This window comes from Phyllobates terribilis, unplaced genomic scaffold (assembly GCF_046119375.1).
Source record: "Phyllobates terribilis strain yellow unplaced genomic scaffold, ASM4611937v1 Scaffold_5__5_contigs__length_657084704, whole genome shotgun sequence".
Lineage (NCBI taxonomy): Eukaryota > Metazoa > Chordata > Amphibia > Anura > Dendrobatidae > Phyllobates > Phyllobates terribilis.
In genome coordinates, this window is record NW_027362765.1 from 10438983 (window position 1) to 10465100 (window position 26118).

At 46.7% G+C, this 26118-nt stretch overlaps 1 pseudogene; it reads left to right on the forward strand.

Moving 5' to 3' along the window:
- The first annotated feature begins 5057 nt into the window (after positions 1-5057).
- Positions 5058-26059, forward strand: LOC141270828 (uncharacterized; annotated as a pseudogene).
- Positions 26060-26118: the final 59 nt, after the last annotated feature.

Here is a 26118-nt window from a genome sequence, read left to right on the forward strand (position 1 = left end):
GTCACCTGGGCTCGGGTGTCAGAAGGAGGTATATAAGGTGGGCACCATCTTAGAGTCAGTGTGAAGAGTGAGAGGAGAAGACAGGAAGCAGAGCCTCTGCATGGGCTCTGCTCTGCAGGCAGGCCTTGTCAGGAGGCTGGAGCCTGAGAGAGAGAGAGAGAGAGAAGAAGGAACAGAAAGGAAAGTAGGAAAGGAACTGGAACAGAGGAGAAAGGAAGCAGGGAACACAGAGAAAGGCCCAGAGACACGAAGGCAGAAGGAACCCCATATGCCCAGGAGATACAGGGTGAAGGGTTGGCAGAGCAGGGTACCGGAACCCGAATTGGTGGAGGCGACTAATCCTCAGCCAAAACTGGAGGTTGTGACCACATCTTGGTGCGACCCCTCACTACATCCACCAGAAAGGCATACCGTATAGGGTCAGGGAAACCGGAGAGAGGTTTCGCCAACAGAAGGCCCGAGGAAGCTGGACAAAGGTGGGTCCCTGGTGGGGACGGCCAGTAGAAAGGAAGAGAGGGGAGCTCTGAACCACACTCTGGAATTGCCTGGGAGTTGACCGAGTCCCTTGCCTGGTGGACGCAGCACGGCTCGGGCGGTCCCTCATGTGCACAAGTGACCAGAATAACAACCGTGAGTAAAGTTTTGAAAACTGCAACTGCACGTCTCTGATTCCTCGCCGCACCAGCACCATAAGTACTGGGACACTCACACCATCACCACCATCATCCACATTAGCTGCCCTGAGGCAATACTTCTCCCGTGGGGAGTCATCCCATACTCAGCTGCGCAAACAACATCAGCCTCAGCGGTCTGCAGCGCAGCGGCGGTCCCCACTGACCGCAATCCACGGGTGGCGTAGTCGGACACTTATTACAATACAAATAGACTGCCACTGGTTTGACCACCCTGGGCACGGACCGGGTCACCGCCACACGGAGACTACAACCCCCAGCATCCCAGCGATCCGGCTCCGGGTATTCCCCCTGCACAGCAGCAGCAGCACAGGCCCAGGGGGCGCGTCAGAATGTCCTACTACAGGAGGTAGTAATGGCAGATACTATAACAGCTTTCAAAAAAGGGCTGGATAATTTCCTTGACACAGGTAACATTGTGGGTTACAGTTAAATTATAGAAAATGTTACACCTATAGTAGTACATTTGATCCAGGGTTCTTGTACTGATCGCCTTTTCTCGGGGTCAAGAAGGATGCAAATTGTCTGAATGTGTCCTGGGGTTTTTGCCTTCTTCTGGATCAACAGATTTAAGTACAGGGATTTTAGTAATACCATATGAGTAATACAAAAAATAAAACTAATTAAAAAATTATAAACTGGCTCATTTGTAATTGTAATAGTGCAGTAATAATAAAAATGGTAATACATTTGTGAGGTCTAGGTCCAGTAAGTTAGTTTAGTGTTAGCGTAGGGAGTACAATTGGGGGAGAAAGGTTGAACTTGATGGACCTAGGTCTTTATTCAACCTACGTTACTATGTTACTATGTATAAAGGGGATATCATATCCTTCTGATTTTAGGAATAGAAAAGGCTTATAAACCATTAAAAGGTGGAGATATGAAAAGAAAAATCTTAAATAGAGATTCATACTGGATATTTAAATTACAAACTAGAGCCCCACAGGGAATGAACATCAGACAGGATTGAATATTACAGTGCAGTTAATTGTATTTGTTGATTTTATTGAATATCTCATGCATGAGTTGTATTTGTGTATTATTGTGACGCTGAGTCACTTTTCACAGCCAAGCTGTGAGACGGAATAGCCAAGGAGTCCGGAATCAAAAGCCTGGAGGGTACGTCCTAAACAGAAGGAAGAGGCAAAGGCATAGTCAGGTAACGTTATGTTGGTCAGAATACCAGGAGGATAGCGGATCAGAGCAGAAGGGGTTAAACAGATGGATGGTCAGAACAAGCTCCAAGGTCAGGCAACAGAAGATCAATACACAGAGAAACAAACCTCACACTAGCTGAATGTACGTCTGGCAGAGGTCAGGGAGAAACAGCTAGTTATGTAGCCTGGCAGTCACCTGGAATGATGAACACCAGGAGATAGCCAGTGCCTCCCCGTCTCAGACTGGACAGCCGAGCAGGCAATCAACACACTGACAGCTTCAGCACGCCCCTATACCAGATTGGACCAGCGAGTTGTCAAAGTACCGACAGCTCCAGCATGCCCCTGTACAAGATTGGATGGCTGAGTTGTCAGTAACTGCATCCCAGACACAGTGAGGGGTGGAACCTTGACAGTACCCCCTCTTCTAAGGGGGGCCGCCGGAGCCCAAGGCTTCCCAGGAAACTTTAGATGGAAGGCCCTGACTAACTGATCGGCCTTCAAATGTCAAGCAGGGACCCAAGATCTCTCATCTGGTCCATATCCCCTCCAGTGGATGAGGTATTGGAAGGAATTTCGGACCCTACAAGAATCCACCACTCTCTGAACCTCATGCTCTAAGCCACCGTCGACTGACCCTGGAGGAGGCGGGGATGAGAGAGATAATACTGAAAGGACAAACTCCTTTAATAGGGATTTATGGAAGACGTTAGGGATGTGAAGTGATAGAGGAAGCTTTAATCTGAATGCCACTCGATTGACCACCTCAACGATCTCATAAGGACCAATAAACTTTGGACCCAATTTTGTAGATGGCACTTAAAGTTTAATGTTCCTGGATGACAACCAAACCTTATCCCTGATCTTAAAAACAGGACCCACTGAACGTCTTCTATCGGCCTTCTGTTTTTGGCGAGTCTAAGCGGTCCCAAACCATAATTACAGAAAAGCGGAGAAGTTCCAGTAGACTGTAGTCGACTGTTAAATGCAAATTCAGCAAGAGGTAAAAATGAAGACAAGTCTTCCTGCTGAGCTGCCACAAAGCACCTTAAATTTTTTTCCAAAGATTGATTTGTCCTCTCAGTCTGACTGTTGGTCTCAGGGTGGTAAGCAGATGAAAAGGACGAGACAATCCTGACCTTATTACAAAAAGCTCTCCAGAATTTAGAGACAAATTGTACTCCCCTATCAGACACAATGTTAAGAAGGATACCATGTAACTTACAATATGAGAAATAAACAACTTGGAGAGTGTCTCTGCATTAGGTAATCCCGACAAAGGAACAAAATTAGCTTGTTTGCTGAATCGGTCAACTACCACTCAGATAGCAGTTTTCCCACCAGACAGAGGCAAATCCATGATGAAATCCATGGACAAATGAGTCCATGGCCTTTCTAGAATTGGCAGTGGAGCCAATTCCCCGGACGGCCGGATGTGACTGACTTTAGCGCGTGCACAGGCATCACAAGCAGATGCAAAATCTTTGATATCATTATGCATGGACAGCCACCAAAAAAGTCTGCCAATGGCTTTCCATGTAGAAGTAACACCAGGATGACCACTTGAGACTGAATCATGAAATTCTTGTAACACACACAATCTTAGGTACACAGGCACAAATAATTTAGATCCTGGCGTGGTGGGAGGAGCCAATGACTGGGCGTTATGGATCTCTTTTTCCTATTCTGAGGTTACCATAGAAACCACAATACCCTGAGGAATAATGGAGGATGAAGGTTCTGGAGGAGAAACTGAATAGAGACTACGAGATAATGCATCAGCTTTCACATTCTTAGGCCCCGGTCTGAATGTAATGCCTCTGTGGGAGTTTATCTTTTAGCTGATTCAACGTAAGCTAGATTCTTGTGATCAGTGACCACAGTAACTGGATGAACCGCTCCTCCAAAAAATGCCTCCATTCCTCAAAGTCTAATTTTACAGAAAGTAACTCACGTTTCCCAACATCATAATTTCTTTCCACCGGCGAAAAATTTTTAGACAATAAAAGCCCATGGACGCAAGTTAGTCAGAGTTTTGGACCCCTGCGACAAAACCGCCCCCACTCTGACCTCCGAAGCATCCACCTCTACAATGAATGGCTCTTGGAGATCCGGTTGGATCAGAATGGGAAGAGACATGAAACACTCTTTTTTCAAAAGCCCTGATAGCACTCAGTGACCACACCTTGAGATTTGCCCCCTTACGTGTAAGGTCAGAAAGAAGTTTCACAATCTGAGAAAACCCCTTGATAAATTTCCTATAATAGTTGGGGAATCCCACAAAATGCTCCAAAGGCTTGAGATCACGAGGCTGAACCCAGTCAAATATGGCCTGTACCTTCCAAGGGTCCATCCTAAACCCTTCTGCTGACAAGATGAACCCCAAGAATGAAATTTCCTGAACAGAAAAAACACATTTCTCTAATTTAGCACACAAAGAGTTCTCCCTTAATCTTTGTAACACAACACGGACATGTGCATTTAATAACCCAAATGGCATGACAAGTAGTGTTGAGAAAATTTGTTTGGCATTTCAAATTCGTGTTCGTGTGCAGGGTTCCGACTTGTTCGCGCCAAAAAATCCGCTCGGAAATGCTGAACAAATTCGCTCAACACTAATGACAAGGTTTTCAAACAGACCCTCAGACCTTAAAAACGCTGTTTTCCACTTATCACCCTCCCGGATGTGTATCAAATTGTAGGCCCCTCTAAGATCAAGTTTAGAGAACACCATAGCCCCCAGAAGCTGACTATATAGATTGTGGATGAGTGGAAGTGGGTACGTATTTTTAACCATGATTTTGTTGAGTTCTCGGAAATCGAGGCAAGGATGGAGACCCCCATCTTTCTTTTTTTGCGAAGAAAAAAACTGCAGCTACAGAGGAGAGGAAGGACGGATATGACCCTTCTGTAAACTTTTGTTAGCATATTCTTGCCCATTCAGGCCCAGACAAATTGTAAAGGAGAGCTTTAGGCAATTTGGCACAAGGAATAAGATCAATAGCACAATCATAAGGATGATGGGGAGGTAGTATCTTCGCCTCTTTCTCCAAGAACACATCTTCAAAGTCCTTCAGGTACCTCGGCAGATCCTTCAGACTAGCGGAGTATATTTGTTCAGTTTTTAGACATTTCTTGCAACAATTAGGGCCCCATTTAACAATCTCCCTCTGACACCAATCAATAACAGGATTGTGAATCTGCAACCATGGAAGCCCTAGTACCAACCCAACAGGTAAATTATCCAACACAAAACATGGGAAGGATTCAAAGTGGAGTGCTCCCACTTGAAGCATGAAATCCACTGTTACCTTCTTGATGAAATTCCTAGATAATGGTGTCTTGTCAAGGGTGAAGATTTGCATGGGTCTTTCTAAACGAACTGTCCCTAACCCTAACTTCAGAACCAGTCCCGAATCAATAAAGTTAGCAACAGACCCACAGTCAATGAAAGCCAATGTTGATAACACCTGGTTCTAAAAGTATATGTCACGGGTGTGTCGCCACGAAGATCGTCGCGATTACACAGTCTGACTTCTCGCAGCTGAGTTTTTGGTGCTTGGTGTTTTTCGGCAGGAAGGGAGTTAATTCTCTCTCTCTGTGCTAGACGAGGCCCAGCCTCGCCCAGCTGCAGTTAATTCTGCAGTATTGGGACTCCTTCAAATACCTGCCGTCCTGATAGGGTAGTTGTCGGTGAAAGCTTCTCATGCAGACTATCAGAGCAATACGTGGTATTGTGGAGTTAGGAGCGAAGTGTACTCGGTGTGGTTTTTTCCCTTCCTCGCTTTATTCTTTATCCCCTTACCCGTTGGTGTTCCCTCCGTTGTAGTGGTGTAAGTTTTTGTATGCGAGGTGGTTTTTGGTTTGCCCCTTCTACTGTCTCGTTCGTCTTGTTCTGTGTTTTGCATATACGGACCTGTCCCCAATTGTTGTGATCGGGGTCCTTCTCAGGACTAGATTACTGAGGTTCAGGGATTCTCAGGAGGTAGGTTTACGCTGGCGGCCTGGACCTCTGTACCATCAACAGTACCTCCAGGTAGGGGGATTAGGCAGGGCCTCAGTGTATGGTCAGCATAGGCTCCTGACCTCCTGATTGCCGAGACAGCGTGACATTTTCACCGACCCACTAAAAGATTCTCTCCAGCCACCATGGATCCAGTAGCCAATATAGCTCGGCAGTTGCAGAGTTTGTCCTTGGAGCTGGCGGACGTGAAGTCCAAGGTTTTGTATCCCCTGGAGCAAGCCGGATCAGAACCCAAAGTAGCTCTCCCTGACAGGTTCACGGGGGGGCGGGACAAGTTTTTTGTTTTCCGGGAGGCATGTAAGTTGTACTTTCGGCTGCAGCCTCGGTCATCGGGGAGTGAAGAACAAAGGGTGGGAATAGTTATCTCGCTCCTTCAAGGGGACCCCCAATCTTGGGCGTTCTCTCTTCCCCCGGGCTCTCCGGCTCTCCGGTCAGTGGATGGGTTTTTCTCTGCTCTGGGTCTTGTATATGATGACCCGGATCAGATCTCCCTTGCTGAATCTAAGTTACGTAGGATCCAGCAGGGAGATCGTCCAGCGGAGGAATTCTGTTCAGAGTTCCGTAGGTGGGCCACGGACACCCAGTGGAATGACCCGGCTCTTCGGAGCCAGTTTTGTCAAGGTTTATCTGACAAATTAAAGGATATGTTGGCACAGTATGACTCTCCCGCATCGCTGGAAGCCGCTATGGCCCTTGCTATTCGCATTGACAGACGGCTTCGGGAGAGGTGCGGGATAACTCCACCCCCTGTGATGACTCCACCTTCTACAAGGGTCCCTTATATGGAGGTTCCCCTGGTCAGTCCAGAGGAGCCTATGCAGTTAGGAGGGACATCCTTTCGGGGGAGGGGACCGGCGTTGCGCCACAAGACAGGAAGGTGTTTCTTCTGCGGGAGAAAGGGACATTTTATTGGGGGGTGTCCTTCCCGTCCTTTGCAGAGCAAAGAGTCGTCGGAAAACTATTGATCCCAGGTTGTGTGGTGGACGGCAATCTGGGAGTAGGTATTTCGTCCCTAGGTTCGTCTCAGTTTCTTGTACCGGCGGAGGTGATGGTGGGTACGAGAACTGAGAGGTTATCTGTTCTTCTGGATAGTGGGGCCGGGGCTAATCTGGTGGACGCTCGGTTTGCTCGGGTTCAAGGTATGCGATTGAGTGTGTTGGCTAAACCCATCCCCATATTCTCGATCGACGCCAGGCCTCTCGGTCAGGGAAGTTTTTCGCAAGCGGTGCATAACATAAATCTTCAAGTGGGGGCGATACATAAAGAACTGTTGTCTTGTTACGTGTTGGAGGGTCTTCCCACTCCTATTGTGTTGGGCCTTCCTTGGTTAACTAAGCATAACCCGGTTATTAATTGGCAATCTAGAGAGATAAGCCAATGGAGTGAATTCTGTAAAAAAAACTGCATGAATACGGTCATCGGTACGGTCGCTCCTAGGGTCTTACCCCCATTTCTGGCTGACTTTGAGGATGTGTTCTCGGAAAGAGGGTGTTAGGAACTACCTCCTCATCGCGTGTATGACTGTTCGGTAAAACTGCTTCCTGGGGCCAAGTTACCTAAATCTAGGTTGTATAATTTGTCTGGTCCGGAGAGGCAGGCCATGAAGGATTATATTTCGGAGAGTCTGGCTAAGGGGCATATTAGACCTTCATCTTCCCCGGTGGCCGCGGGGTTCTTCTTTGTGAAGAAGAAAGATGGAGGCCTACGCCCTTGCCTGGATTTCCGTGAACTTAATCGGATTACGGTCCGAGATCCGTATCCACTTCCACTTATCCCCGATCTCTTCAATCAGATCGTGGGCACCAAATGGTTCTCTAAATTGGATCTCAGGGGGGCGTACAATCTGATTAGGATGAAGGAGGGGGATGAGTGGAAGCTGGCTTTTAACACTCCGGAGGGACATTATGAGAACCTTGTCATGCCATTTGGTCTGACTAATGCCCCGGCGGTGTTCCAACACTTTGTTAATGACATTTTTCGCTGCCTGGTGGGTCAGTTTGTTGTTATTTATCTGGATGACATCTTAATTTACTCGCCTGATCTTGTGTCTCATCAGGAGCATGTTAGGCAGGTGTTACAGGTCTTGCGGGATAATAAACTGTACGCCAAGTGGGAAAAGTGTGTGTTCGCCGTTCAGGAACTCCAGTTTCTAGGCTTCCTGGTGTCAGCGTCTGGTTTTCGTATGGACCCTGGGAAAGTGCGGGCAGTTCTTGAGTGGGATCTGCCAGAGAATCTTAAGGCACTACAACGTTTTCTGGGGTTTGCTAATTATTACCGGAAATTCATTCGTAATTTCTCGTCCATGGTTAAACCTCTCACAGACATGACAAAAAAAGGGACGGATTTTTCTAGGTGGTCTGACAAGGCTTGTCAAGCTTTCTCCTCCTTGAAAAAATGTTTTGCCTCGGCACCCATACTCATTCAACCTGATGCGTCACAGCCATTCATTGTAGAGGTAGACGCTTCTGAGGTAGGGGTAGGGGCAGTATTATCACAAGGTTCGTCTCCTGGTAAATGGCGTCCGTGCGCTTTTTTCTCTAAAAAATTGTCGTCCGCTGAGAGGAATTACGATGTGGGCAATAGGGAACTCTTGGCCATTAAGTTAGCTTTTGAGGAGTGGCGCCATTTTCTGGAGGGGGCTATCCATCCGGTCACCGTCTTCACCGATCACAAGAACCTGCTATATCTGGAGTCCGCAAAACGTCTGAATCCCAGACAAGCTAGGTGGTCATTGTTTTTTACCAGGTTTAATTTTGTCGTCACATATCGTCCTGGATCAAAAAATGTAAAGGCGGATGCCTTATCTCGTAGTTTCCCTGGGGCCGGGAATACGGATGACCCGGTTCCTATCCTTCAGGAGGGGGTGGTGGTGTCGGCAGTATGCTCTGAGCTTGAGGAGGAAGTATTGGAGGCTCAGGGGGACGCCCCTGTTGGATCTCCTGGGAGACTGTTTGTTCCAGATCAGTTGCGACAAAAGGTGATCGAGGCACACCATAACTCAGCTTTGGCAGGACACCCAGGGAGTAAAGCAACTGTGGATCTCCTTTCGCGTCGGTTTTGGTGGCCTAATTTACATAGGGAGGTGGGAACTTTTGTTGCGTCCTGTGGGGTTTGTGCGCGCTCTAAGACCCCACGTACCCGTCCGTCTGGGGCTCTCTTACCTTTGAAGATCCCGGAGCGTCCTTGGACTCATCTGTCTATGGACTTTATTACGGATCTCCCGCCATCTTCGGGTAAAATGGTCATACTCGTTGTAGTGGACAGATTCAGCAAGATGGCACATTTTATCGCTCTTCCTGCTCTTCCTAATGCTAAAACTCTTGCGCAGGTGTTCATTGGGGAGATTGTAAGGCTTCACGGTGTACCCTCTGATGTGGTGTCAGATCGGGGGTCTCAGTTTGTGTCCAAATTCTGGAGGGCATTTTGTACACGGCGGGGGATGCATTTATCGTTTTCTTCGGCTTTTCATCCTCAGACCAATGGTCAGACGGAACGTCTGAACCAGAGTTTGGAGACATATCTCCGGTGTTTTGTGTCAGAGAACCAGGAGGACTGGGCTTCTTTCTTACCTCTGGCGGAGTTTGCTCTTAATAATAGGCGGAGTGAGTCCACTGGTAAGTCCCCGTTTTTTGGGGCATATGGTTTTCACCCCCAGTTTTGTACTTTCAATAGGGGGGGCTCTTCGGGGGTTCCTGAGGAGGAACGATTTTCGTCATCACTCGCTTCAATATGGAAAGGGGTGCTGTATAATCTAAGTACTATGGGGAACCGATACAAACGTATGGCTGATAGGAAGAGAGTGTCTGGTCCGGACCTAAGTGTGAACGATCGGGTATGGTTGTCTACCAAGAATATAAAACTTAAGGTTCCCTCCTGGAAACTGGGTCCCAGGTTCATCGGGCCGTATAGGATCTGCTCTATAATTAATCCGGTGGCATTTCGTCTTGACCTCCCCTCTACTTTTAAAATTCACAACGTGTTCCACAGATCTTTGCTTAAAAGGTATGTGGTGCCGGTGATACCATCACCTTTACCTCCTCCTCCTGTGGTGGTCAATGGTAACTTGGAGTTTCAGGTATCGAAAGTCATCGATTCACGTTTTAATTGCTGGTCCCTTCAGTACCTGGTTCATTGGAAGGGGTATGGTCCTGAGGAGAGGATGTGGGTTCCTGCGTCGGATATTAACGCAGACCGATTAATTCGGGCCTTCCACACGACTCACCCAGATAAACCTGGCCCTGAGGGTCCGGAGGCCCCTCGTAGAAGGGGGGGTACTGTCACGGGTGTGTCGCCACGAAGATCGTCGCGATTACACAGCCTGACTTCTCGCAGCTGAATTTTTGGTGCTTGGTGTTTTTCGGCAGGGAGGGAGTTAATTCTCTCTGTGCTAGACGAGGTCCAGCCTCGCCCAGCTGCAGTTAATTCTGCAGTATTGGGACTCCTTCAAATACCTGCCGTTCTGATAGAGTAGTTGTCGGTGAAAGCTTCTCATGCAGACTATCAGAGCGATACGTGGTATTGTGGAGTTAGGAGCGAAGTGTACTCGGTGTGGTTTTTTCCCTTCCTCGCTTTATTCTTTATCCCCTTACCCGTTGGTGTTCCCTCCGTTGTAGTGGTGTAAGTTTTTGTATGCGAGGTGGTTTTTAGTTTGCCCCTTGTACTGTCTCGTTCGTCTTGTTCTGTGCATATACGGACCTGTCCCCAATTGTTGTGATCGGGGTCCTTCTCAGGACTAGATTACTGAGGTTCAGGGATTCTCAGGAGGTAGGTTTACGCTGGCGGCCTGGACCATCAACAGTACCTCCAGGTAGAGGGATTAGGCAGGGCCTCAGTGTAGGGTCAGCATAGGCTCCTGACCTCCTGAACGACGAGACAGCGTGACAATATAACACTGTATTTATCAGTACTTTAGAAGAAAAAGGTTCCTGGGAGTCTGGGTGACCTCCTTGCCCATCACCCACACTGACGTTCTCCTGATGGTTTGCTAGCTTGACGGCGAGTAGGGCAATTCTTGAGAAAATGTCCAGAGAGACCACAGTACAGGTAGAGTCCGAGATCTTATCTACGTCTACAACACGAAGACTGGCAACTTTAATCTCCAATGGCTCCACCTCCGGTAAATGGACCTGCTCCGGTGAAATATAGTGGGCAGCTTGTTGTTCCTCACATCTCTCATGGATTCTACAGTCCATTCGTATGGCCTGGGTAATGGCCTCTGCCAGGGAAGAAGGAACTTCATGGAGGATCAGGGTTTTGGAAAGGCCTTTGTGGAACTGGCACCTGAGAGCTGCATCGTTCCACAGAACTGCAGTGGACCACGGCCGGAACTCAGTACAGTAGTCCTTAGCTGCGCGACCCCCTTGAGCCAGGTTCATGATCTTAGCTTCAGCGACCTGGATCCTGTTGGGTTCGTCATATATCAGTCCTAAACTGTCAAAGAAGGCGTCAACAGAAAACCGTTCTGGGGCTTGTGGGGACAAGGAAAATGCCCAAGTCTAAGGGCACCCTTGCAGAAGGGACATGATTATTCCCACCTGCTGGAACTCCTCTCCTGATGATCGGGGGCACAGGGTAAAAAATAACCTACAGCTCTCCCTGAAGACCCTAAGCTGGTCTTTTTCTCCAGAAAATTTATCAGGGAGGTCTAATACAGATTCAGGAGAGACCAACTGTACATCAGAGGGTACTAACGTCACTGCCATTGCCGGCAGTGGAAGGTTATCCGAGATTTTCATTAGATTAGTTATCTGACCCTGCAACTGACATTGTGATGACTCCAGACTCTGGCATTTCTTAGCCAAATCCTGAGTCATCAGCTTCAAATTCGCCATATGGTCACAGAGCGTGTGAACAGTCTCCATACAGATGAAAAAGAAAAACTTATTGGCCAGACGTAATGTGACGCTGAGTCACTTTTCACTGCCAAGCTGTGAGACAGAATAGTCGAGGGGTCCAGAGTAAAAAAACAGGAGGGTACGTCATAAACAGAGGGAAGAGGCAAAGGCATAGTCAGGTAACGTTACGTTGGTCAGAATACCAGGATAGCGGATCAGAGCAGGAGGGGTTAAACAGATGGATGGGCAGAACAAGGTCCAAGGTCAGGCAACAGATTATCAATACACAGAACACTTAGGCACAGAGAAACAAACCTCACACTAGCTGAATGTACGTCTGGCAGAGGTCAGGGAGAAACAGCTCAGTTATGTAGCCTGGCAGTCACCTGGAATGATGAACACCTGGAGATAGCCAGTGCCACCCAGTCTCAGATTGGACAGCCAAGCTGTCTATCAACACACTGACAGCTTCAGCACGCCCCTGTACCAGATTGGACCACCGAGCTGTCAATCAAAGTACCGACAGCTCCAGCATGCCCCTGTACAAGATTGTACGGCTGAGCTGTCAGTAACTGCATCCCAGACACAGTGAGGGGTGGAACTGTGACAATTATCTTTTTCTTCCATACAGTACAGGGTCAAATTGTCTGAGAAGTACTCAGAAATCAGTGGACACCCAAGTGTTTGAAAGGGAAGGATATAAAAGTATCACAGAGACTCACATGTTGTAAATCAGGAATAAGCATTGGTTTGGTATGTGGGCACTTGGTGGTATGCCATCACAACAGTTTTTATGAATTCACAATAAATGTGAGGTTTTAACAATATAGACAATGCTGGAGAATCCATCTCTCCTCCTTTCTCTACTTGAAATGTCCCTGACCAGGGCGGCTACATGCGGTGATCTTCAGACAAGGTGCATTGAATAAACAGTGAGCTGACCGCCGTCTCCATTTTCCCATTATATGCATGTTTTCCCTATAGTGACAAATATTTATTTTTGCTAAAACTATGATATTTTCACTTTAAAATTTTTATTAAACCTTTTTTATAAACTTTTTTTAAACAACTCTCATTAGTGCGATCATACAACATACAAGCCTCTGATTGCTCAGGTGATGCACTGTACTACTGTAGTGCCGTGTATTATCACTGCCTGTCAGTGTAATAGTAACGGCCCCATACACATGAGATAAGTGTTGGCTGAATGGTCATTTGGCAGACAGCTATCTCTCCCGACTCCCCCATACATACAAATATTCCAGCTTTCCTGTGGTCTGTATGACTGACTGAATTTGTAGGGAGGCCCCCAAATTCATTATATAGTCGATCAAAACCTCCAAAATCAGTGCTTTCATGCAACCTTTGTCTAATATTTAAGGGTGGCGTTAAAATGTAACTTATTGGACGCTGCCTCTGGCCCGGCCTAATAATTGCAGGCCCAGAAACCATTATTAAGCACTATTGAGCATTTGGGAAAGAAGGGGCATTGGGCCGAACTCTTGTCACACCTTCTTAGATGCCATGTTTGCTTTTTGCAGGAGCAAATGGTTAAGCTGCCAGGGATTTTGTTGCAGCCGCATCTGTGCCATCCTTGCTGTGTACATCTATGTTCTGGTGCCCAAAAGAGTTCATATAAAAACAAAAACCAAAAACAAATGTTTAACGTGTTAAAAAATAAAAAAATGTGTCTTCTGCTTTTTGCATGTTTTTTCTATTTACAAGAATTGTTGGTGACAATTTTCTTTTAAAACATTTTAATATCTGCTTCTTTTTTTTTTTTTCTTGTAATATTGGAAAGCCTAAGGCCAGAAATAAACCCCATAATACACTGTAGACGTAGACTTTGGTATCAAATAATTACTGTCCGCGGTGTTTGTGCAATCAAAACAGCTTTTATAAAAACCTCAAACTTCTGTGTGTGAATCAGACATGAGCTGTAACTTGATAGAAGATTATAGTCTGGGGAAGACGGGAAACATTCATACAGACAGCCGGTGGTGATGTGTTTGTGGCTCCCCTGAGGGTTCAGTCGCCACAGAGGTATTGCATCGCATCCAGAGGTGTGGTACCTCACTCTCAGGTAAGGAAGGAGTACGGCTCAGGACCCTAACACCTGCATTCACTACACCATATTTCAGAGGGCAGGGCGAGATTGCTCCTATGGGAGAGCACAGTCCCTGGTCCCTGGCTGGAGTGGGGGGAACCACAAGTAAGGGGGAACCATGTAGTGGATGGGGTGGAGGAAGTAGAAAAGGGGAGCACTTGCTGGGAGCAACATAAAAGGGGATGGAACCATCTAGAAGGGAGCAGTAGTGTCAAGTGGAGAAGTGACAGAGCAGAGGCTCTGCAGGAGCTCTGCTCCAGGGCTGGGCCTAGTCGGGAAGGCCCAAGCCTGAGTGGAAAGGAAGAGAGAGGAGAGAGGGGCAAGGGAGGCTCCAGAAGGAGAGAAGGGATCCTAGGGGTACGGGAAGTGCTGGAGGCCACCGTACGCCCGAATCTGCAGGAACGTGGAAGGATCAAGCCGCAGAGGGGACCGGCCCCTTAACTAGTGGAGAACTACAAGGCTCAACTAGAAACCGGAGGCGTCTTTACTTTTAAGGTGCAGTTGCCCACAACCACAGCTAACAATCGCCGAAAAGGTAGCCACATAGGGCCCAGAGGACTGCAGGTCGCCCGCCAAGACCCGAGGCTACCGGCTTGGGACACTGACTGCGAGACGCAGGGCAGGAGGGTGAGAGCCAGCGCAGGAAGACGACTGAGGAAGGCACACAGAAAGGGGTCCTGATAAATGCTCTGGAAATATCTGAGGGTGGACCAAGCCCCACTCTGAGTAAGCACAGGACGACGAGGGCCAGTACATTGGCGCCTGTAACTTGAACTGCAACAACCGTGAGTAAAGACCCTGGGACTGCACTATACTGACTCTGTCGTTATTATTGCACTACAACACCCTGCACAACCACCAACATCCAAACTCTGCCCTGAAGCTAACTCTTCCTGTGGGGAGTCACACTATCCTTGCAGCAAAACCACCAGCTTCAGAGGACTGTTCCGCAGCGGCAGCCCCTCTTTAGCCGCATTCCACAGGTTGCGTAGTCGGACTCTTTATAAAACCTATATATAAATTCCCCCTGGATTGACCGCCCTGGGTCACGGACTGGGTCACCACCACTGTGACTACAACCCCCAACATCTACCGGTCCGGCACCGAGTACCCCACGGCCCAGGGGGCGCGTCATGTTCAGTGACGGTTTGAGGCTAAATATGTTTTTAGAGCCGTAGTAGAAGATGTTGCCTCATGTAGTTATTTCTCATGTCATGTGTAATGAATATCTCCTGCAGTATTGCTGATGCCAATTCCAGTATCGGAAAATGAGACGAGAATTAGCTTTATGGAAGATAAATCTATGAGAAACGTATTCAGCTGCAGACTCTGAGGAAGAAATTGCTTGTTGTCTGTGGCCTAAAATATAAAGGTTTTATTACTAGATGTAAAGAAAAAACTAAATACTGTAAAATAATAAATCTCCTTATATGTTTCCCCTCATTATCTCCAATAGTTGTATTATACCCACAGGATTTTTATGATGTTCCATCAGCTCATCTTCTCGTCATTCAGGTACCTACAACACCGGATCCTCTCAGTGGAGATCTTCTATATAAGAATATTTTCCCAATTTATCCATCAAAGATGGATATGGATAGAGACAATATGGCGGAGAGGATATTGCACCTCACCCTAGAGATCCTCTTCCGGCTTACTGGAGAGGTGAGAGATTCTGATGGCGTCACATTACATTATTCTTATCTATGGGAATAACAGATGGACAGAACTGGAGAGGTGAGGACTCTGGAAATGTCTGTAGTGAGATGTATTAATGTGTCTCCATAACCAGGATTACACAGTAGTGAAGAAGACCTCTAGTGAGTGCTGTCAGGACCCTGTGTCTGAGGGATGGGGAAGACCCCTGAGCCCAATCACAGGGCCTCCACCTCACCCCCTGATACATGAGGACATCAATGACCAGAAGATCCTAGAACTCACCTACAAGATGATTGAGCTGCTGAATGGAGAGGTGACACTGCTGGGAATGCTGGGACATTATACAGTAACACTATGAAGGGATCGGGGGGATGACTGTATCATTGTATGTGTCAGGTTCCTATAAGGTGTCAGGATGTCGCCGTCTATTTCTCCATGGAGGAGTGGGAGTATTTAGAAGGACACAAAGTTCTGTACAGGGACGTCATGATGGAGATTCCCCAGCCCCTCACATCACCAGGTAATAGACAGGACTAAATACACACGGCCTATAATTATCTGTATGAAAATAATTAATTCAGTCCCTGTATGTGTTTCCTCCAGATCGATCCAGTAAGAGGACAACACCAGACAGATGTCCCCGTCCTCTTCTTCCACAGGACTGTAAACAAGAAGATCCCAATGTTCCTCAGGATCATCAGGTAGATGGAGAGAAAGTGTCATGAGATCTCCCCTATGATGTGTAGACGGCTGTGAAGGTCTTGTGTTCAGTCTTGTTTTATCCACCAGTATTTATATTTGTGTAATGAGAACAGTGGAGATGGCAGGATTAGAGCTGATCATAGATGTTACTTCTCCATCTGACTTTTACAATATTTGTTTCAGGGTGAAGATCTGACCCATATTAATACTACAGAGACATATGTGAGGGGTGATGAGCAGTGTAAAGAAGAGATTCCTACATATGACTACCCTGGTGAGTAGTAACCACTAAATGCAGAGAAGTCACAGATTCTTCTCAGTCACTGGCTGTGGCTGCTTTATCAGTGGTGTAGTCTGGCGGTATCACAATCGTGGATCACTATTTTGCCGCTTGACCACAACATTCTCCTCTGTCCAAAAAGGTTCAAATTACTTTGTGAAATTGTGAAAGCCCTTTTCTATAGAACTTACAACCTGGAGGATCCACCTACCCCCTGGGCAGTGGTGTATCGCCAATGGCGGCAGACCACGCGACAGCTATGGGGCCTGTGAGCCGGGGGGCCCCTTAGCAGTCGCTCCCCTTCTGCACACCCCGCGCCGCTGTTTGATTGCCGCCACCGCCTGCCGGCACTGTGTTCAGGCATGGCCGCGCACTGTATGGCTGTGTCTTGTAGTAATGATAATGATGGCAGGGGCAACACTGCACCTTTAATTGTGCTTGTGTCTTCCCTGCCATGTCATTACTACAAGACACAGCCGCATAGTGTGTGGCCATGCCTGAACACAGTGCCGGCGGGCGGCGGCGGCAATCAAACAGCAGAGCGGGGGGTGCAGGAGAGACACCCCGATGGAGTGGGGGCCCTGTGCAGGCCCGGCCGCGTCACAACTAGGAGACTGTGCACGGCCGTGTCTCCTAGCTGTGACGTCACGCAGTGCACGCCCTGCACTGCTACTTACCACCGGAGAGGAGCTGGAGGATTGGAGCCGAGCCGGGAGATGGTGAGTGTGTGTGTGTGTTTGAGTGAGTGTCTGAGTGAGTGTGTAGGCAGATATCATTGTGTGATGTCTGTTTGTATGTATTTTTGTGTTTCAAATGTGTTTATGCGTGTATATGTCTGTTTATGTTTGTGTGTGTGCGTGACTGCGTGCGGCCTCCCTCTGTCTCTGGGGGGTCGCCGTGCGGCCTCCCGCTGTGTATAGATGACACCGTTCGGCCTCCCGCTGTGTATAGTTGGCGCCGTGTGGCCTCCTGCTATGTATAGATGGCGCCGTGCGGCCTCCTACTGTGTATAGATGGCATCGTGCAGCCTCCGGCTGTGTATAGATGGCTACGTGCGGCCTCCTGCTGTGTATAGATGGCGCCGTGTGGCCTCCTGCTTTGTATAGATGGCGCCGTGCAGCCTCCGGCTGTGTATAGATGGCTACTTGCGGCCTCCTGCTGTGTATAAATGGCTACGTGCGGCCTCCTGCTGTGTATAGATGGCTACGTGCGGCCTCCTGTTGTGTATAGATGGCTACATGCGGCCTCCTGCTGTGTATATATGGCTACGTGCGGTCTCCTGCTGTGTATAGATGGCACCGTGCGGCCTCCTGCTGTGTATAGATGGCTACGTGCGGCCTCCTGTTGTGTATAGATTACGCCGTGCGGCCTCCTGCTGTGTATAGATGGCTACGTGCGGCCTCCTGCTATGTATAGATGGCTATGTGCGGCCTCCTGCTGTGTATAGATGGCTACGTGCGGCCTCCTACTGTGTATAGATGGCTACTTGCGCCTCCCGCTGTGTATAGATGGCTACATGCGGCCTCCTGCTGTGTATAGATGGCTACGTGCGGCCTCCCGCTGTGTATAGATGGCACCGTGCGGCCTCCCGCTGTGTATAGATGGCTATGTGTGGCCTCCTGCTGTGTATTGATGGCACCGTGCGGCCTCCTGCTGTGTATAGATGGCTACGTGCGGTCTCCTGCTGTGTATAAATGGCTACGTGCAGCCTCCTGCTGTGTATAGATGGCTACGTGCGGCCTCCTGCTGTGTATAGATGGCTCCGTGCGGCCTCCTGCTGTGTATAGATGGCACCGTGCAGCCTCCTGCTATGTATAGATGGCACCGTGCAGCCTACGGCTGTGTATAGATGGCTACGTGCGGCCTCCTGCTGTGTATAGATGGCTACGTGTGGCCTCCTGCTGTGTATAGATGGCTACGTGCGGCCTCCTGTTGTGTATAGATGGCTACATGCGGCCTCCTGCTGTGTATAGATGGCTACGTGCGGTCTCCTGCTGTGTATAGATGGCACCGTGCAGCCTCCCGCTGTGTATAGATAGCTACGTGCGGCCTCCTGCTGTGTATAGATGGCGCCATGCAGCCTCCTGCTGTGTATAGATGGCTACGTGCGGCCTCCTGCTGTGTATAGATGGCTATGTGCGGCCTCCTGCTGTGTATAGATGGCTACGTGCGGCTTCCTACTGTGTATAGATGGCGCCGTGCAGCCTCCCGCTGTGTATAGATGGCTACGTGCGGCCTCCCGCTGTGTATAGATGGCTACATGTGGCCTCCCACTGTGTATAGATGGCACCGTGCGGCCTCCCGCTGTGTATAGATGGCTATGTGCGGCCTCCTGCTGTGTATAGATGGCACCTTGCGGCCTCCTGCTGTGTATAGATGGCACCGTGCGACCTCCTGCTGTGTATAGATGGCACCGTGCAGCCTCCCGCTGTGTATAGAAGACTACGTGCGGCCTCCTGCTGTGTATTGATGGCACCGTGCGGCCTCCTGCTGTGTATAGATGGCTACGTGCGGCCTCCTGCTGTGTATAGATGGCTACGTGCGGCCTCCTGCTGTGTATTGATGGCACCGTGCGGCCTCCTGCTGTGTATAGATGGCTACGTGCGGCCTCCTGCTGTGTATAGATGGCTACGTGCGGCCTCCTGCTGTGTATAGATGGCTACGTGCGGCCTCCTGCTGTGTATAGATGGCGCCGTGCGGCCTTCTGCTGTGTATAGATGGCACCGTGCGGCCTCCTGCTGTGTATAGATGGCACCGTGCGGCCTACTGCTGTGTATAGATGGCTACGTGCGGCCTCCTGCTGTGTATTGATGGCACCGTGTGGCCTCCTGCTGTGTATAGATGGCTACGTGTGCTCAATATTAAGTCATACAATTAATGTATGGCTATGTGCCCACGATGCAGAAATGCTCCGGATTTTTTTTGAGCGTTTCTGCATCTCCCTGGCAGAAAAAAACTCATGCGAATTTTACATGCATTTTTCCTGCCAAAGACATGCGGATGTGAAGCGTTCTTCACATGCATTTCTGCATGCGGGTTGACAAGCGCTTTCCAAGCGATTTTAGCATCACTTGGAAAGTGCTTGACAACTTGGTCACACTATATAAATCCATGCAACCAGCATGGATTTATATAGTGTGACCGTAAAAGAATGGTAAAAAAATAAAAAATAAATATACCTTCTGATGGCCTGCCGACGTCAGCGGTCGCGTGACCCATCACATGACTAAATTACGTCACGGCAGGTCCTTTTCAGACCATCGCGAGCTGCTGGCAAGCCAGGACGCATCTGATAAAGACACCGCGGGCCATCAGAAGGTAAGTATAATATTTAATGTTTATTTTATTCTTTTTTTTACAGGTTCTATGGTACCCAGGTCCAGAGGAGAGTCTCCTCTTCTCCAAACCCGGGTACCATCCGCACATTGAAATGCATGGAATGCGCAAGTACAGATGCAGTGATGCGGATTCCATGCGTTCCAATGCAAGTCAATGGCGGCGAAAACGCAGCGCTTCCACAAAATAATTGGTAGTGCTGCGGATTTTTCCGCAATGATAAGACGCAGCGGAAATTTCCGCAGCATGTGCACAGCACATGCGGATTATCATTGGGGACCATGGCAGACCTTCTACCAAGCGTTTTTTAAGAGTTTCTGCAGTGGAATTGCCGCTGCGGAAACGCTTAAAAAAATGCATAATGGGCACACAACCTAAAAAAAATTATTATAATTAATATTCTGCCAAATTAATTTCACGTGAACTCTCACATGATCTATCACAGGGGATCATGTGATACATCAGGTGTGTGTGTGTGTGTGTGTGTGGGGGGGAGCACGCCTTCTAAACTGCCCGGGGCCCTTGTTACACTTAATCCACCCCTGTGTGTTGGGCTCACCATACTTTGTCCTGGCAGTTGAGGTGGGGTATAGTAAGCAGGGCTGTGGAGTCAGTAAGCTAAACCTCCGACTCCTCAATTTCCATGACATCGACTCCAACTCCGACACTCCGACTCCCTCATACACGGCTCATGTTTAAGCGATAAATTTACTGTAGCACAGATTCATCTCAGCTAAAAGTCTAGACCTTTAGATCATCAGGAATAGGACAGACATTTATAGGACATTTCATAACTTTCCCAAATCCTTATGAAAAAATATTCCCCACAAACTGCATTGAACTATTGTACCCAATTTATTATATATTTTAGGAGTCGGAATCGGTCCATTTTATACCGACTCAGACTCCACCAAAATGGGCTCCAACTCCACAGCTCTGACAGTAGGGTCATTATACTGTGCATGTAGAGGCTAATGAGGAGGAATGCACCATGGGGGTATCATACTGTGTTTAGGGGGGGGCACTTTTGTTGGCATCACATTTTATGGGGCAATGAAAGAGGGATCTAGGACTTCAACCGGAGGAAAATTACTATATAAAGGCTGGAAAGTTGTGAGATCTGCTCTTCTGTGACCCTGACAATTATTTACATTTTTTTGTTTGCGGGGGGGGGGGGGGCAATTAGAACTTCTGCTATGGGGCCCCATGATTCCTATGTACGCCCCTGCCCCTGGGATTAGAATACACTGTCCGTTACCTGCCCAAATCTGTAAACTACAAAGCCAAATGACAGCGTACGTAGAATGTGCTGACAAGTGAGAAAATCACTTGAAGAAAAATATTATGATGGGCCTGTAAGAGAAAGCGGAGGGTAATGATGGTGTTCCTTCCTAGATCCCTCATATCTTATTGGATGAATCTACCTTCTCTCCCTTCTGTGCTGCTGAATGTGCTCATATGGTCCCTACAAGACCAGGTCCAGTCTTTCTGGCCAAACTTCACTTTTATGATCTACAACATTAAATGTGCAGTGAAGGCCAATTGTGAATTTCTGTACAATAACAACAGAGTTTCCCTTTATCCTGAGTTTTCAATTTCTTTTAAAACCGACTAACTACAAATAGGATTGTGATAAACTATACAGAAAACATTACACCTGTGCCATGATATATCTCTAAGCTGTGCGTGGCTGATGGCTGTAATATACATTTATTCACACCTGCAGGAGATGTGGTGGCTCCAGCCCTGGTTTCATGGATTCACTCCACATCATAAATTCCATTATGTTTTCAATCCTAAAGAATTCAGATTACTGCACAATCTCTCCTGAAATGGGGGCGCTAATACTTTCTCTACTCTTCTGGTCAGGACTCATAGTAGCTCCAATGGTCCACCATAAATGAGTGTGACTCCAGTTTAGTGTTGGATTTCTCCCTTCATACACACGTTGTTGTTGGGGATGTTACATGTTTTTATATTCTTTCTTTTTCTTACAAGTTCATTCTGTATAATAATTTCATTGTGGTGGGATCGGCCTGCCTCACTTATGTGACTCTGTAACTCCCTAGTAGTCTTTCAAAAAGGTCTCCATTGCCTCTTCCAAATGCCCGAGATCTAAATTTAACACACCTCAGCTCTGCACTATTATAAAAAGTTCTCTTTGAATGTCTAATATTTCTTCTTGGCAGTCATCTGACAGAAAATATTGTCCCTTACGATAGTTTAGATTACGAAGAGCCACCGAGCCCCATACTCTAATTACCCCAGAGAGGTTTCACCACTAGTTACTCATTTATTACTGATGAAGACTGTTGAGTTTGATCATTTCAGTAGATGTTTTATTGTCTGTAGTCACCGTTTTTGACATCAGTAATCCTCTGATTTAACCCCTTCCTGCAGTCAGTTTTGTGTTCCTATCTGGGCCCATTTTTCAAATCTGACGTGTGTCACTTTATATGGTGATAACTTTGGAATTCTTCACAAAGGATAATAGGAAACAAATGGACCTTACAAATTATTTTCCAACTTCTCTTGAATCTGACAATCCCCTATATACGGTTGTACACTACTGTCTGGGCACATGGCAGATTAAGAAGGGAAGGAGCGACATTTAGCTATTTGAATGCAGATCTTGCTGGAAGAGTTTGCAGACACAATGTATTGGGGACACTGTTCATGGTCACCTGGCAGCTCAAAAGATGGCCACCACAAACAGGCTTGTCTTATCTACCCCGTTTACAGATTTCACAAATTACTTTGCTCATCACCCTTTAACCCCTCTACATGGATCTGGACTTACAGAGACCCCTAGGCTTGGGCCATGGTGTTACCTGCTGTTCTGTGGAGTGAGATGGGAAGAAGAATAGTCAGGTAGCCGGGTCAGAACCATGAGGACAGAGAAAATACAAAATCAGACACAAAAGTAGTCAATAAACGGGCCGAGGTCACAACAGGAAGCAAATACACAAGCCGGGAGCTGAGCACAGAGGACTGAACCAGAGGAGAACAAGGCTGTATCTGGCAGCTTCCAGCAATATGCTTCCAGCTTTAGTAGGGTGCGGTGCTTTCCAAATGGCTGAAGCAGGGAGCAGATTACTCCAGCTGGACAGCACACACACCCATACTGCAAGACTGGATGGTACTACTGGTCCCAGCAACCCTAATCATAGTGGCTGCGAAGAGCCTGCGCCTCGCAGAGCTTCTGGTTCTGACGTCTCTTCCATCACCAGCGCCGCCTGCAGGATGAATAAGGCGGCGCCTGGTGACAAAAGCAGACGTCACACAAGTCGAAGCAGGAGGAGAAGTAGACGTCCCAGAGGAGATGGGACCCACCATTTGCAGAAGCCCTAATATAACAAAATTGCAGAAAACCAGAGCAGTAGAAATCCCCATAAAGTGACTCCATTTTGGAAATTATAACCCTCAGTGAAATAATCTATAGGAGTAGTGACTATTTTGACTCCACAGCCACTTTATGTAAATTAGCACGCAGTGGATGTTGGAGAGTGAAAATTACAAATATGCCATTTTATTGCCCAACACATAGTGCCCAGATTGTGCTCCAGGAGACACACACCATAAATTAAGTGGGTTCTTCTCACTATAGTAATGCCAAATACATTGATGCTAAATGTGGTTTGGGCGCACTGCAAAGCTCAGAAGTGAGCGGGAGATCTGACTTTGGGAGAGCAGATATTGCTGGATTGGTTTATGGAAGCCATGTCGCTTTTCAAGAGCCTTTGAGCCACTAATAATGTGGAAACCTCTGGTTTTCCACTGACAGATGATTGACCTGAGTGGGGACTTGTTTTTTGTGAGATGAGTAGAAGTTTTTATTGGTATTATTTTCGCCTACATAACATTGTTTGGTGGCTTTTTATTCCATATTTGGGAGGCAGAATGAAAAAACAATTGAACACCACGCTCTACTGCTCCATCCTATGAGGTTTTCTATTAGACAGTTATTGTCCTGGTGAATAAGTGATTTTTTTTTATATAACTTGCCTTTTTTATGGACAGTTTAAGTAGAAATGTTCAAAAATATAAAATTCAAGGATTTTTATTAAAAAATAATAATTGGTTTTATTCTTGGCAGATGTCTGTACCAGGAGATCAGAGGGACAGCTGACATCTTCAATTTTTAAATCAGATAATTTTCAGATCCAACAGGATACAATTGAAATGAATGACATTTCTCCAGATTTACCATCATCCCTTCACAGCAAAGATCTGTCATCTGATCCTTTGCAACAGGTCCTGTCTTCTGATTCATTACCGACTACTAAGGGAAATCAAAGTCACAAAATAAGCATTAAAAAACTAACTGCTCCTAAAGCAAAGAAGCCATTTTCACGGTCAGAATATAGAAATAGTTTTCCTCCCAAAAAGTCTTTTCTTAAACCTCAAAAAATTCACACAGCAAAGAATAGATTTTCTTGTTCTAAGTGTGGGAAATATTTTAATCAGAAATCAGATCTTGTTCGTCACCAGCGAACTCACACAGGAGAGAAGCCATTTTCCTGTTCAGAATGTGGAAAATGTTTTGTACAGAAATCATATCTTAATATACATAAGAGAACTCACACAGGGGAGAAGCCTTTTCCATGTTCAGAATGTGGAAAATGTTTTAACCAGAAATCAAATCTTATTATACATCAGAGAACTCACACAGGGGAGAAGCCTTTTCCATGTTCAGCATGTGGAAAATGTTTTAACCAGAAATCTAGTTTTCTTAAGCACCAGAGAAACCACACAGAAGAGAAGCCATTTTCCTGTTCAGAATGTGGGAAATGTTTTACAGTGAAATCAACTCTTATCAACCATCAGAGAACTCACACAGGAGAGAAGCCATTTTCCTGTTCAGAATGTGGGAAATGTTTTACAGAGAAATCAACTCTTATCAACCATCAGAGAACTCACACTGGAGAGAAGCCATTTTCCTGTTCAGAATGTGGGAAATGTTTTACAGAGAAATCAGTTATTAATATACATCAGAGAACTCACACAGGGGAGAAGCCTTTTCCATGTTCAGAATGTGGAAAATGTTTTAACCAGAAATCAAATCTTATTATACATCAGAGAACTCACACAGGGGAGAAGCCTTTTCCATGTTCAGCATGTGGAAAATGTTTTAACCAGAAATCTAGTTTTCTTAAGCACCAGAGAAACCACACAGAAGAGAAGCCATTTTCCTGTTCAGAATGTGGGAAATGTTTTACAGTGAAATCAACTCTTATCAACCATCAGAGAACTCACACAGGAGAGAAGCCATTTTCCTGTTCAGAATGTGGGAAATGTTTTACAGAGAAATCAACTCTTATCAACCATCAGAGAACTCACACTGGAGAGAAGCCATTTTCCTGTTCAGAATGTGGGAAATGTTTTACAGAGAAATCAGTTATTAATATACATCAGAGAACTCACACAGGGGAGAAGCCTTTTCCATGTTCAGAATGTGGAAAATGTTTTAACCAGAAATCTAGTTTTCTTAAGCACCAGAGAAACCACACAGAGGAGAAGCCATTTTCCTGTTCAGAATGTGGGAAATATTTTACAGAGAAATCAACTCTTATCAACCATCAGAGAACTCACACAGGAGAGAAGCCATTTTCCTGTTCAGAATGTGGGAAATGTTTTACAGAGAAATCAAATCTTATCAAACATCAGAGAACTCACACAGGGGAGAAGCCTTATTCCTGTTCAGAATGTGGAAAATGTTTTAACCAGAAATCTAGTTTTCTTAAGCACCAGAGAACCCACACAGAGGAGATGCCTTTTTCATGCTCAGATTGTGGAAAATGTTTTGGACACAAATCATATCTTTAGAAACATCAGAGAACTCACACAGGGGAGAAGCCATTTTCATGTTCAGAATGTGGGAAATGTTTTAACCCGAAATCGGATCTTTATAAGCACCAGAGAACCCACACAGGGGAGAATGCCGCAACTACACCCAACTAGTCTCTGTAGAGACTAGAAAGGCCCTAGCTGCACAACTAAAAACACCACCACACACCTAACTAACTAATAAGTCATTGAGGAGTTTCTCGTACCTCCTGAGGAACCAGAGGGGAGGCTTCAACACACTCTCAACAAGGGGAAAGGAAAGTATGAAGTAAAATACGAAAACTCTGAGTGAGAAACAAAAACACATTCATATAGGGCAAAGAAGGCAAGCTAAGGTGAACCAAAAATAAAAGGAACAAGTATAATCTCCCCGAAACCTAACATTGTTTGAATGAAAAGGTACTGGAAGGGAAAGCAAACTGACCGGGAGGATGGTTTCACCTTTGTTGTGAAACTTATAAAATTCACCCTCACCAACTG